This window comes from Anser brachyrhynchus (genome assembly GCF_964034855.1).
Source record: "Anser brachyrhynchus genome assembly, chromosome: 4".
NCBI lineage: Eukaryota > Metazoa > Chordata > Aves > Anseriformes > Anatidae > Anser > Anser brachyrhynchus.
In genome coordinates this window covers 45,958,313-45,971,290 of record NC_137698.1, presented here as the reverse complement: position 1 = coordinate 45,971,290, position 12,978 = coordinate 45,958,313, and the positions used below count along the sequence as shown (strand labels likewise).

General features: G+C 39.9%; 1 long non-coding RNA gene across 1 annotated transcript in view; it reads right to left on the bottom strand.

Annotated features, from left to right (window-relative positions):
- Positions 1-6,746, bottom strand: part of LOC308194990 — a 35,604-nt gene extending 28,858 nt beyond the window's left edge. The window contains exons 1-3 of the long non-coding RNA XR_013951121.1: positions 6,682-6,746; positions 4,274-4,436; positions 1,055-1,191 (exon numbers count right to left, since the gene is read on the bottom strand). This is a non-coding gene — a long non-coding RNA (uncharacterized lncRNA). The remainder of the gene's footprint in view (positions 1-1,054; positions 1,192-4,273; positions 4,437-6,681) is intronic.
- Between the last annotated feature and the right edge of the window lie 6,232 nt (positions 6,747-12,978).

Here is a 12,978-nt window from a genome sequence, read left to right as displayed (position 1 = left end):
GCCCCTCGCTACAAGAAGGACGTCGAGGTGCTCGAGCGAGTCCAGAGAAGGGCGATGAAGCTGGTGAGGGGCCTGGAGAACAAGTCTCATGAGGAGCGGTTGAGGGAGCTGGGGTTGTTCAGCCTGGAGAAGAGGAGGCTCAGGGGTGACCTTATTGCTCTCTCCAGGTACCTTAAAGGAGGCTGTAGCGAGGTGGGGGTTGGCTATTCTCCCACGTGCCTGGTGACAGGACGAGGGGGAATGGGCTAAAGTTGTGCAAGGGGAGGTTTAGGTTGGATATGACGAAGAACTTCTTTACTGAAAGGGTTGTTAGGCATTGGAATGGGTTGCCCAGGGAAGTGGTTGAGTCTCCATCCCTGGAGGTCTTTTAAAGACGTTTAGATTTAGAGCTTAGTGATATGGTTTAGTGGAGGACTTGGTAGTGTTAGGTCAGAGGTTGGACTAGGTGATCTTGGAGGTCTCTTCCAACCTAGATGATTCTGTGATTCTGTTTGGAACAAGGATTCTACTCCTCAGTAACCTGTGAAGTAGCCTATGTTAACGTGCCATTGTAGTTAGCAATAACAGCCAAAACATTAGGAACAGCATAAAATAATGTGCTATATTATAATGTGTTTTGAGAGAGGCTGTAAAGTTGCTGCTTTCTACAGCTTGTCAGGATTTAAAAAGGGGAAAATAACTTTTTACTGTGTTTGTTACCACACCAAGAATACTGTTTTTCTAGTGATTTACCCAAATTTTGGCACCAGAGGGAATGACACTCTCTTAAGTCAGCTATCTTGTATTTACAAAAGAGAGTGAAGGAATACAGATGAAGGGCTCTGTGAAGCCTAATTACAATGATGGTTTCTAATGTTGCAGCAATTTCACGAGACTGAATTTAGATGAACTTTCAGATGCAAGCAGTTAAAAACAGCTCTGGGGTCTCCAGTCTGCAACCTTGACTCCAGTAGCTAGTTGGATTGCACTGGGAGATAACAGATTGACATTATTACTGGTCGTGGCCAAATGCTGTTGGTACAGTGCTCAAGGTCACTCCCGGCTCTCAGTTTACCTCTGCATGTGCTGGATGATCTACAGCAGCACTCAGCCGCGCTGATGGGTTCATCGTTCTCTAAAGGCAGTGACCAATGTTGAGCAGCTGGCTGAAAGGCTGTTTGATCTTCCCACTGCTTTGCAGGCAATACCACACTGCTCAGGAATATAAAAGAAAAAGAAAAAAAACACTATTGAAAAGATTTATCAGCGAATGTTGTAGAGCCATGCTTGACCTCCAATATCTTCTCTTGTTCCCCAAAGGCAACACGTGTAAGGTATTTCCTGTCTTTCATGTTACTGACTGGAATGCATCATGAAGTCCAAATGTGCAACCTGCTGTCTGGTTTAGTCATTAGGCATGATTTTCTTTGTCTCTTGATTAGAGCTGCAGCCAATTGTTCACTGTTGTAATGCATAACCTTTTTTTTTTATTATTATTATTATTTATTATTCCATCATGCCCCTGAACAAATAGCTAACTTAACCAGCCAGGCTGAAAGCTGAAATTCTCTCATCAGCCAAAGCTGCCGTGTCTTATGCTATCTTATTTTCACATCAGCACATAACACTTCGCTCTAGACCACCAAAACAGAGTAAATAGCCTCCACCTATAATTCAAGGGCCAAATTCAACTGTTATTGAAAAATAATTAAAAGCAACACATAGATTTCAAAAGAGATGATCAGACCCCACACCTATCTGACTGCATGTGAATGTTGGAGTTTAATGGCTGCGACCTGGCTTGACATTCATGGATTTCTCAGTAACATCCATTCATTGAGGGTGTATTTTTCTAAAATGATGTCCCCTCTGCAGAGATATGCCATAAATTATGAAATTAAGCTGTTGTGTTATCTTCTCCAGCTGCAGAATATTGGAATATTGTTCACAAAACAGTTACTTGGTATTTTAACCTCTGACCACCTTCAAAGTCAACTGACAACAATTTACAATGGTAGTAAAACATACATAAAGAGAGTAAAATACCAGCCTTGTTATGTTTTGATCCCAGTAGACAATATACAAGTACTGGTCATGCCCTTGCTCTACTGACATTATATATATACATTCAATAAATGTCTTTAAAATGAAAGAAAACCCTAGAATCTCCTGTCATATTTATAATTCAAAAATCTTCTGAAGTAGTAATGTTAAAAATCTTCTGCAATAGTAACATTATGTCAGGGAAAAAAAAAAGGAACTAAGAATGTGCACAGGCCAAACTGATAGCTAATTCGAAAACTAGATCAGTGAGAAGAATCTCACCCTGACAGTGCTCTGGAGAAAAACCAGAAAGAGACTTGTGGGGCTATTCTCTAATTTCAATAGTAAAAGTTAATTCCACAAACAGCAAAATTAGCAAAGCTTGATTTCCTTTCTATTTTTGCCCTTTGTTTCCTAAATCTCCTTCCAGAGCAATAACCCTGACCATCTGCTCTTCCTGCAATAGTCCTGGTTGTGGATACCTGCAGCATTGGTCTGGAGCTGGAGATGCGGTCTGGCCCAACAGCTCCTGTCAAACCCTCGACGTAAAGGATGATTTCTGACAGTGCTTCTGTCAGTGCTGGCAATAACACGAATCTTTTCGTTCCATCCAGCTCCCAGTGCTCATAGACGTCCATAGGCAATTAAGGTGATTAAAGCCCATCTCAAATTTGGTCGGAGTTGCTGACCCATCTCCAAGATTGATAAAGGGCTGGCATGCGAGATTACAAGCAGCCCACTCCTCTCATTCAGCACAAATCGCCAACCTCCCAGCATTAGAAGTAAAACAGGCTTTGACCACATTGCACTAAAAGCTCAGCAGCAATTTTGTAAATTATAAAGGAATTTCATATTTTCTTGTATACGTATGTTTGACATCAGCCATTGCAAGCAAGTTGAAAGACATAGAGGTTAACTCATCCATTCTGCAAACACAATTGTGTCATTCTTCTGTGTCCCATCTTGGAACTCAGAGACCGGCTTTGTTGTTTTGATTTGTTTGGAATCACAAGACAGAAAACTGACAGAGATACATTCCGAAAGCTAAGAATATCTGCCAGTTTTCTCTTTCAGTTAAAAACCTTGGCCTGAAGGGAGGAAAAACATTGAATTCAATTATTCTACAACAGCAGGAGTTTCTGTCTTTCCCTTTCAGGAAAAGTTGAAAGATCTCAGACATGAATCATCTCCTTGGAAGAAAAGGATGGGATATTACAATAATTTTTGCCCAAGGACTTCACCAAGAGGACTTCACTTTAATGGAAAGTGCCTGCTCATGCCATGCATCTCTCAGCTCCCTATTTCCAGCCTTTCCCTGACCATACCCATTTCCTTTGTAAGGCATGAGCTCTGGTGGAGTAGGGATGTGAAAGCAGTTTATACTGCTGTGTTCCCAGCTGCGGGCAGCGCTGTGCAGTTCAGTCCCTCAGCTGTAGAGCACAGGATGATAGCCTAAGTTATTCTATTGGAAATTACTTTCCTTATAGCTTGAAGTAATTAAGTGACTCTCATTACCTGTTTAAGCCATGGATTTTCTCGTTAATTTTAAACATACTAAATAGATAATTTGGGGAAAGATATTGTAGTAAAATTACAAACATCTTTAAAGCAAGAAGGTCTGTGCTATGAGGCATTTTCCTCTAATTCAGTCCATTAAAATCATCTGAATACAACCAATAGGACAATAAGATCTGCTTGACTGACGGACAAGATAGTCTCTCTCTACTAACAGAAATTATTTAGCTACTTCATGATTCAGGGAAATTTGCATTGCTATCAGTCACATTAGTTGTTTATAAAGCTTTGTGTAACGTTAAACCAAAACCAAAAGCCAATAAACAAACAAAAAAGCACACCTCCAGCACTTTAGGTGATATGGCAAATCATCATCATCTTCCAATACTACAAAGGCTACTTCTAGTATATGAGTGATAAAAGGTCCAGAACTGGGAGTGCGGGTTGGAGCCCCAATGTTTGGTTCTGGCATTGCCACCAGGAAAATTTGTAGTGTCCCTTAACCATATGTATAGTTTGTTTGTTTACTTGCTAAGTACAATCAAATCGTGTGTCTTTTTCTTTAATACCCTTCTCACTTTCTGTGAGTTATATCTCAGTTTGGGTTACAAATGCCAATTTTGATTTCATCCAAATGAGATCTGAAATGCCGCACAAGATGTGTATTTAACACTTTACATTTAATTTAAACAAGCATCTATACACATTCCAGATACTGTATTAAAACCTTACTTACATTAAGCAGCATCAGGTCTTGTTCACTGAAGAAGGGAATACAGCTTTTCCAAACTTTGAGGTTGATCTGCCAAATCCTCACATGTCAAACCTCAACCACAGATATTAGGGGTAGCCATTGTGGTTCACCTCTTTGCTTGTCCATTTTGAACATCTGTGTAAATCTGCAAACAAATTTCATGATCACTGGTAAGTTACAGCCCCAAATTTACAGTTGTTACCTGACAGATATCCAAAGAGCAGAGGTAGGAATGCAACTTAATCTGGCAAGATCCAGACCCCTCTAAAAATAACCAGACCTACAAAAATATATACATCTAAGTCACTTTGCTAATTAATGTGTAAGCAAATGTCACTCCAGATAAACAACATCTGAAGGGCAAGATAGATGACTGCAAAAAATAAACAAGAGCAATCTGACAAGACCAAATCAATACTGACCAAAGCAGCCAGAAGTGAGAGCAGCAGTTTAAAGAAGAGACGATCTGTGGAGGCTAACCAATAATACTTTATGTTTTGGTTTATTTTAGGCATGTCTTACAGAGCCCATTGGCAATGTTTCTCTGTAATTTTGTCAAAAATCAAGATAAGTTTGAAGATAAAAGTGAAAATGATTCATAGGATCTTGGATGGTAGTGACAGGGCAGACTCAAAGACATTAACACTAATGTGTATTTTGGGGACCTTGGAGCAAAACTAATGTCTCTCTTCTATAAATTGCATAATTTGCATGAATTACTCAGTGCCCACAGACTAAAGCAAATTTGCTAAAGAAAAGAAATATTCCTATTCTTCCTTTTGTCAATGAAAGAAATGGGACTGTGCTGAGGGAAAAATAAGACTGGCACATTAAAAAATCATAGTTAAGAAAAGAACTACTGGTCAGATTGCAACTCATGTGTGATTCATTCAACTGCCTGTAACTATGAGACTGGCACCATATAAATTCACAGCTTTTCAGAAGTATGAAACTTGCTCCCTATTCATCTTTGCCACCATCTAAAGAATTAAGAGAGTGGCTGGCAATGAAGAACAAATTAATCATGTTTATTGTGACAACCATGACTGTTATAAAACAGATACTCTTACAACACATGCTAACCTACCCCCCACTATTTTTTTTTCTTCATTCAAAACCTGTTGAACATTCAGTTCAAGCCCCCTGAGATTTATGTCTAGAAGACCAGTGATGCCAGGAAGAAATCTGTTTCAGGTACGTGCAACAGAAGATACTTGCAATACGCTAGTTGCATATATGTATCTAGATGTACCTTTGTTCTCAAACCTGAAGTCATTCAGTTATTTCTTTAAAAATGTCTTTGAACAGTCTTCAGAAATAACCGGCTGTGTGGAAAAAATATCTAAGTGAAAGATATTTATCTTTAATTTAGTTCTATATTTGATTCTTATCTGAATATTTACTTTTTACAGTGGAAATGGCTAAGGACAGGGAGTGACTACGAAATTTCTGAACCAAGGTCAGCCCAAACACAGTAAACGTGAAATTCTTGTCAAAACTAATATTTAAGGTTTTCAAGTGTGCTTAACAAAGAGTACAAAAGGAACGTCTTTAGAATAATGTGGATGGACAATAATAGGAAGGCTTTGGAGTATGAAGGATTCCTGACACATATACTCTTCTCCTGGAAGCAGCTCCTTGCTGGTCATTGGGAAGTGTTAGCAATCTTCATTCCAAAAGACATTAGTAGAAGAAGGGCTGCAGGCACCCCTTCCTTTCCCTGCACCCAAGCACGGGTCAGGGAAGGGAAGGGGTGTCTGCAGCCCTTCTTCCACTAATCATGTTCCGGCTCCATCACCACTGCCCCACAGGACATCACAGCATCAATGAAAGTTCCTCAACTAGAACCACCCCATCCTGGCAAAGATAAAGGGCTACTATCATCTGGCATCACTCAATCTAGGCCACAACAGACAGATGCAGCCTAATTTCTTAGTCTTTTCACACTCCCATTATACCATATTTCTCCAAGGTTAAGGAGCAATTAGCTGTGCTACCACATGGGTTACACCTTCAAGCATTTAAGAAATGTAGGCAATTTAATACTGACTGCTGCAGTTGGTCATTTTGAAAAGATCTGCCATAGCAACTATATGATGATAAAAATATTTGTCTGCCCAGTGCTTCAGATATCACAGGCAGGTAAGTGAATACAAATTTTGGGAGTGAGAAAGCAAAGTCAGTACAGAAAACCAGGTGCTGTACACTGGAATCACAAGGCTAAATCACAGCTGCTTCATTACTGGCATCGCACTTCACGGTCTGTCAGAAGAGTCTGTTATACGAGGTAAGTGTCAGGGATCCAGTCTCCTAATTATTCTTCCACTGCCCCGTTCATGAAATTCTTTTAGAGCTAAAAGCATAACCTGTCTTGATTTGTTTCCACTCACCTTTAGCGAGATGTCTTATGCTCACAAGGTCCACCATGAAGCAATGGGGCAGCTGCAGTCATGCTAAAAAATGCAAGGAGGGTAACAATGTTATTCTGTCATTTGCTCCTTCATAACCATCAGCAGGCCGGCTATGTTTTATGCATCAGACATCTGATTTGCTGTAACACTCAAATAAGGATAACAAGCAGGTTTTCTGGAGCACAATGAACACTGCAGCTTTACTGAAGACTCATGAAGATGGAGACAATTGAAAAGAAGGTGCAGAGGAGAATCTTAAAATCTCTTCCTAAGCCCATCAGTAGGCTTTATGCCAGGTACTACATTAAATTCAAATTTACTACCTATAGTAGTGAAAATATGGCCTTTAGGCAAACTTCCTACAAATCAGAGAAAGCTTCATGAAGCAAGGACTCTCACCACTAAATGTTTTATATGCACCTTTCTGCTGAAGGTACTAAAGAGGACTCAGTCTGACAGCCAGGATATTGGAAAGCAATGAAGTTTTGAAGTGAGGTGACTGAAGAAAACTCTCTCTCTAAATGTTAAAACTAAATAATTCTCACTTGCATAGAGAAAGAGAAGCAGAGGCCTAAAGTAAATATTTGAGTCATCTGATGCACATACTGTAACAGCAACTCATTAGGTATCTGCTAATTACAGCTTTGAAAGATGCCATGGAGTGACACAAGGCAGCCCTAGATGTATTTAGTTAGTTTTACAACTGAAGAGCCTGAGAAACCCTTGGGTTCTTTGCTAGAGTCAACAGCTTCAACAAAGAGCTTCTCCATTAATTACAACCACATCTTGTCCTTTTTTATATATGAGAAACACCACAATCTTATAAAGCCTATAAAACAGCCATTGTCATTTAGGGATGCTATTAATCAAGGCATTCGCATGCGTTTTCCCTTCATAGCTCCCTTGCCTAGATTTCGGTGTAACAGCTCATTGGTTTTTAACTAAAAGCAGAACAGCCATGTGCAGCCATTGTAGGAGGCTCAGGGTTTTGACTCCAGTGCTCTGAATGCTTAGCTCTGATCCTGCTTCCAAGTGGAGACCCTGAAGTGTCTGCAAGGCACTATAATGATCAATCTGACAAAAAGGATTGAAAATATATACTTCATTCTGAAAGCAACTTGCACGTTTTTCCTTCCCTCCTTCTCCACTCCCAGAAAACCACTGCAAGAAGTAGGAAGGAAATGGAACTCTTTTTGCACTGTATACCAAACAAGTTGTTTTCCTTCAAAGAACAAGACAAACTCTGAGGCAGTAGAAAACAGGTAGAAAGAAGGAAAGATGGTGCTTCAGAGTGAAAATGGTAGAGTGCTTCAAGGGATGGCTTTTTAGAATCTATCCTAGATTCAGGACTATTAAACATATTTATTAATGTCCCACATGATGGAATAGAGAGTATTTGGAGTCAACATGAATCTGGGAGGACACGTGGGGGACCACAGGATTAGCACAAAGAGCAGATCAAATGGAGATGTGATCTCAAAGAATAAGGACACATCATCTGATGGCACCCTTACAAGGCTATTGTGTACTTCAGGATATTAAACTGTGCCAATACAGGCCAGACTACTTCAGAGCAATTCCTTAGAAGTTGATACATAGGTTATAGTGGACATAGCACAGACAGGACAGGCATGAATGATATCACATTGCAAAAAGCTCCAGATACAACACTCAGCTGTATAAATGGGAATATAACTTGCAAGGCAAGGGAAGTCATCTCCCCACTCATCTCACCAGCCTCAGTGGAAGCCCTCAGTTACATTAGTGTGTCCAGTTTTGTATACTGTACTGCAAAGATGTGGATTAATGGGGAAAAAAGACAGAAGAGAGAAACAAAATTGATAGACAACACAAACTCTGTGGAAAGACCTACTGTGTTGGAGCTTTTCAGCCTGAAGAAGATTGGACTAGTAAGAGCAGATAAGTCTTCAAAAACCTAAAATGATGCTTCAAAGAAAAGGACATGTTTATGTTCTCCATGTCCACCAGGGAGTAAGAGCAGAAATTACATAAATGACAATCTGAAATACTTAGATTCAATATTAACATAACATTTTTAACATTAAGGGCAAACAGTTGTCTAATGAAGCTGAAGTGTTGTCATCATTGAAGGAATCTTTAGAAAAGCATCTTTTAGGAATATTAGTGTAAGTATCTTGCTTTGGGGCAGGAGTATGGATTTAATGATATCTTAAGATCCTTTCTGTTTGCCTGACTGTACAACTCAGCAACCTTCTCTCCCAAATTACCCACCCACCATTTTAATAGTCTTCTGGACCAGTTTTAAATGCATTCACAAATCTCCCAGAAACTCTGGGCAGATATACTTTCACCCCCAAGGAGCTCAGGAGAAGACAGGAATATTAGTTACTGAGTTATAAAAAAGGAAAATGGAAAAACAAAACAAACAGAGACAAGCAACAACAACATAAAATACCAGGACTGTTATCCTATTGAGAAGTAAAAAAAAATGAGACAGAACACGCAGGTGATAAAGGAAGATACCAGCACTACAGTAATATAAATTATGAGTTACAATGGGGATATATATTCTGTTAGCAAGTTGGCAGAAAGCTGACATTTTTCATTTCTCCATAAAGCTATTATATACCCTTACTGGACCGGAGACGTAATGCTAGTTCTGCCAGCTTGAGTCATAGCCAATTTAGTGGAGCTGCTGTTTAGTCCATGCTAGACACCTTCACACCACACCAGGTAATTTAAGGCTGCAGTAGATCAGCTTTGCAGCATTGGTAGGTGAAACATTTTCCCAGGCACCTAGAAAGCAGCTTAGTGTCTGAGGATAACTTTGGAGTGCCTTATTTACCTTTTTTTTTTTCCTGATGGAAAAGTAGGAATTCTGATGAAAAGTAGGAATTATTTAGTTCAGATTCACTGCTTACAGCTCACAGTCTGTTACAGAAGTCCTCTGAGCCTTGATTCACCAGAATCCTTATCACAGAAACACACAGAAGAGGGCCAAAATGGACCTTGGTTAGTCCTTCCCCTGCCCAGAAGATCCGGCAGGCAGGAAGAGGACAGCTGGGTAGGACAAGCCAGCAATAGCATGGTTCTTCCATGTGGTTTTATCGGGCAGTTAAATTTTATTACCTGGTAATTACTATATGAGACTTCAGACAAGCTGACTCTACAGCCCACATGGCAACAGGCTTGTGTGGGCAGCAGACTCAAAAAAAAAAAAAAAAAAAAAAGTCCTGCTGCATGATTAATGGTTTCAAAGGGGAAAGCCAGTGCACTGGGAAAGCTGAGTCCAAGAATACAGCTTAGCCATACATTAATACTACAGTTAAAGAGTAAAAATACCAACTCTCAAGGAAGAGAAAAAAAAAAAGAAACTTGCAAAAAAAAGCCAATGAATAGGAAGAAGCTACCAGGTACAGACTGCAAAGACAAAAAGAGCAAAACATCTCAAGAATAAAAAGGCCTGGAGGGCAGGGATCAGGGGACAAAAACATGTCCATGAACAGAAATGCAAAGGGCTTTCGAGCTGAGGTGGGAAGGATAAGATCCATGCTGCAGAACAGACACTTGCTTATAATAAGACCACTAAAACTGGTCTAACAAGACGGATCAAAAAAGAGGGATGAGGTGGCCTTAGAAGAGGAGGAAAGAAGACATACTGGACATGTACATTTTTTCTAAGCAGAAGCAGCATAATCTAGGGGTACAACAGTTTTTGCTTTTAAACTTTGGGAATTACTAGTGAAGAAGTTGCTTGATATATTTTTCTTCTTTATTGTTCACTACTATGGTACTATTTCTTCACATAGGCAATAATGCAAAATATTTGTGAGCAGAACCCATTACTACTTGTAAGATCAGTACACCAGCAGTTTCCTCTGTAGAGACACTTTTGAAACACAAAGGTTTGGGGGAACCTCAGACTACTTTCTGTAAACTGATGCCAGTTAAATAGTTTGACCCCTGGCAGATATGTGCAGACATCTACATTTTGATCCTGTGTACCTGTTTTAAACTTCATTTACATCTTAAAGCTAAAAAGATATCAAACAATCCTAAACCATGTGATAAACAGATGCCAAAGTCTCATAACTCACAATCTCTTCTGTTCATTCTTTGCAATAAAAAGCAAAAGCTATGGTTGATTTACTATGCACTCAAACATTGGGAGAATCCAGGAACATGTGGGATCAGTTTAGGTCAGGATCAAAACCCCATAATTTAGCTGAAGAGCAGCTTCCAAACTAAGCTCATATTTTTTCAGACTGTATTTATAGCGCAGTTATTATGTGCCAGTACATCATTAAATGTCCTAAGAACTAAAACAACCAAAATTCTTTACTGGGAGGGGCTTTTGCCCCCTTAAGTTAGAAATACCCATTCTAACATAATTCCATGTGAACTGGGAACATTCACTGTATTCAGTCCCCATCAGTCCCCATCTGATCTCCAGGTCTGAGGGCTGCTGAGCTGTCTGCAGACTCTTCTTGTTGCTGGTGAGAGATCACACTCTCACGTTCTTCATTTCTGCCTAACATTCACCTCAGCCTGGCTGAGAACTCTGCTCCCCTTGTAGAGTTGGCCAAAATGCAGAGGCTTGGGATGAAAGCAAGTCTATAGTTCCACTAGGTGTACATGAGCATCAAGTAGGCTGATGAGCAGAGAGGAGGTCAAGCTACAAAAGCAAGAAAACAAACAAACAAAACAACAAATGAACACAGAAGCTTTGAACCATTAATGCTGTTGTCCCAACTGCTGTCTAGAAGGAAGGACAGGGAGCAAGAGTAGTGACCCTGATTTCATTCCACCACCACTATGTCTGTGATAAAAAACTCACTGATGGGCTACTCCATCTGTGTAACACAGATAATGGTGTACTTCTTAAATGTTCTGGTTTCTATACTGTGTGCTCAGCCACATGGTGTTGTTAAAGTCTGATTATTTCCAATCCCACTGCATTAAAAAAGCAAACTAAGAAGAGTGTTGTGCAGGAGACAAATTGGACATGCATCGGAGATCCTAGCTGAACATATTTGTTAAAAAAACGGTGCTTTTTGATGAATGCTAAGAGTCAAAAACTTGTCTTTATCACAGAAGTTGCTGTCTGCAGGGAGAGGCACAGTAGAGAGCAGTGCTGACGGGAAAAGCAGCCAGCTGACTTGGTATCTCTGTCAAACAACACTGGGACATGCTGAGTTCAGGAAGCAGTGGAAGAATGAGCAAAATCATGCCACAGACTAAATCGAGAGACTTCTGCTTTGCTTGCACAGTCTACAGCTGTTGCGATATCCAGAAACTTATTTGAAACATAAAATATGAGCTGAAAATGAGCTATTGGAAGATTTTTGTGTTGTTTTCTTTCTTTTTACCATTTGAATGCGTGCAGAAGATATACTCTGTATATTGAATGGTTTCCTATGAAGAAAATTACAGAGACAGGAATAAGTACCCTGGGATTTATGCAGACCGTGCATTTTCAGTGGCAGGAAACTTTGCCAGGTTGTTATATGCATTCATGAAATGGTCTCTGGAAACATCTGACTGGAGAGCACTGCAATATTCAGTGGGATGCACTGAAAGACAGCCAACATGGCAAGCATCTTGGGTGCTTCTCCAACAATAATTAGCTTTATCAAACTTTGACTAGTGATGTCAAAATATTTTCAGCTTGTAGTCATGAAGTGGGCAGCAAGCATGCAAGCTCACCGCTTCACACTAACATATGTTGAATCTCAAGAGGTTAACTAGTCATCTGTTTCCAAACTATTAAAAAGAAAAAAAATATACATTTTATTATTATTTTTTCCCTGCTCATGTTTTTGAAGTGTGTCAGCCTGGACACAAATTACAGCTTTGCAGGACATCTACTCTCTCAGATATTTCTGACTATATAATGGCTTCAGTGTAGACCTATAGGGGAAATCATGGAGAGTATAGAAAACTGAGCCTTCAATCAATGTGGATTTGTTGACATGAGGAAAAAATACTTTGACACACTGATAACTGAGGAGTTCAGACTGTTGTGACACAGACAGCAAAGGGCCTGCAACCTTTTGCTTCCTTGAAACTAGCTGGGAAGCAAAAGACCAGATCTGACCTCCACTTTCAGAAGCCTATCTTCAGACCCGATAAAACCAATGGTAATTTAATTTATACAGTGATGATGGACAAACCTGAAGTCAAGCACAAACCTCTTTCCTGATACCGATTAAAAGAAGGAGCAGAGCAACCCTTCTGATAGCCCAGTACAGTTCTAATGACATTCGTGGTGTTGGCAGGTACTTTTGTGAATGT